This window comes from Triticum aestivum, chromosome 4D (genome assembly GCF_018294505.1).
Source record: "Triticum aestivum cultivar Chinese Spring chromosome 4D, IWGSC CS RefSeq v2.1, whole genome shotgun sequence".
Taxonomy (NCBI): domain Eukaryota; kingdom Viridiplantae; phylum Streptophyta; class Magnoliopsida; order Poales; family Poaceae; genus Triticum; species Triticum aestivum.
This window is the reverse complement of record NC_057805.1, coordinates 74,195,011-74,196,674: the sequence shown is the minus strand read 5'-3', so window position 1 is coordinate 74,196,674 and position 1,664 is coordinate 74,195,011.

The window sequence follows — 1,664 nt, the reverse complement described above, 5'->3', positions numbered from 1 at the left end:
GAATCATCTCTCTTGCATGCCTTCGGCTTCTGTGCATCGATCATGTAGTAGGAGTCGTTGCCCAAGGCCTTGCTGATGACGAAGGGGCCTTCCCAAGGGGCCGAGAGCTTGTGCTGGCCGGCTGTTCGCTGGATCAGCCGGAGCACAAGGTCGCCCTCTTGGAAGGATCTTGGCTTGAACTTCTGGTTGTAGTAACGGCGCAAACCCTGCTGGTAGATGGCGGACCGGCTGAGTGCTAACAGCCGGCCTTCTTCCAGCAGGTCAACGCCGTCTTCTCGCGCTTCCTTTGCCTCCGCTTCCGTGTACATGGTGACTCGAGGTGAGTCGAACAAAATGTCAGTTGGGACGACAGCCTCGGCACCATACACGAGGAAGAAAGGGGTGAAGCCGGTTGACTTGTTCGGGGTGGTGCGCAAGCTATAGAGGATAGCCGGCAGCTCCTCGAGCCAGCAGCCGGCCGAGCGCTCTAGTGGCTCAACTAGTCGGTGTTTGATGCCACACAGGATGAGGCCGTTTGCTCGCTCGACTTGGCCCTTTGACTGCGGGTGGGCAACGGACGCTAAGTCCAGTCGGATGCCCTGTGTCGCGCAGAAACGTGCCAATGCTCCTTTGGCGAAATTTGTGCCGTTGTCGGTCATGATGTTGTGTGGTATGCAATACCGGGTGGTGATGTCTGCGATGAATGTCACAGCAGTCGGCCCATTCAACTTCTCTATTGGCTTTGCTTCAACCCACTTGGTGAACTTATCTATGGCAACAAACAGGTGTGTCACGCTGCCGCGTGCCGTCTTGAATGGACCCACCATATCTAGCCCCCAGACGGCAAAGGGCCAGGTGAGGGGGATGGTCTTGAGTGCGGAAGCCGGCATGTGTTGTTTGGAGCTAAAAACGTGGCACCCCTTGCAGCGCTTGACTAATTCTTTGGCGTCTTCCAAAGCAGTCGGGCAGAAGAAACCATGGCAGAAAGCTTTGGCGACGAGTGATCTTGAGGCCGCGTGGTGGCCGCACTCGCCTTGGTGGATGTCCTTGAGGATTGCGATGCCCTTCACTTGCTCAATGCAGCGCTGGAAGACTCCAGTCACATTCCGCCTAACGAGCTATCTGTTCACTATTATGTATGCTCCGGCTCGGCGTTGAACTTGTCTTGCTGAGATCTCGTCAGTCGGCAACTCTCTGTTTACCAGGAAGTTGAGGATGGGCTGGGCCCATGATGGAGCTGCGACTTCTTCTATTGCCAACATGGCTACTGCGACTAGGGCGGGTGGGTTGGGAGGTTGAGGGTTGGAGTCGGCCACCGCCTGCTGTGTCGTTGCAGTCCCCGGGCCGACTGCTGCAGTCCCTGGGCCGGGTTCTAAAGTCCCCGAGCCGGGTGCGACTATAGCAGTCCCCGAGCTGCGTGCTGGGTTCCCCAAGTTGGATCCGACTGCATCAGGGTCAGGCGGCACGAAGATGGAGTCTGATTCTTGAGACGGCTTGAGGAGGCGCTGAAGGGAGACGCCGGTTGGTATGGCTTGCCGGGTGGAGCCGATTCGTGCCAGGGCATCTGCTTGCTCGTTGTCGGCTCGTGGCACGTGGAGGTACTCACACCCTTCAAAATATCCGCTGAGTTGCTGAACGAGGAAGCGGTAGCTTGCCATGTTTGCGTCCTTGGTGTCCCAATCGCC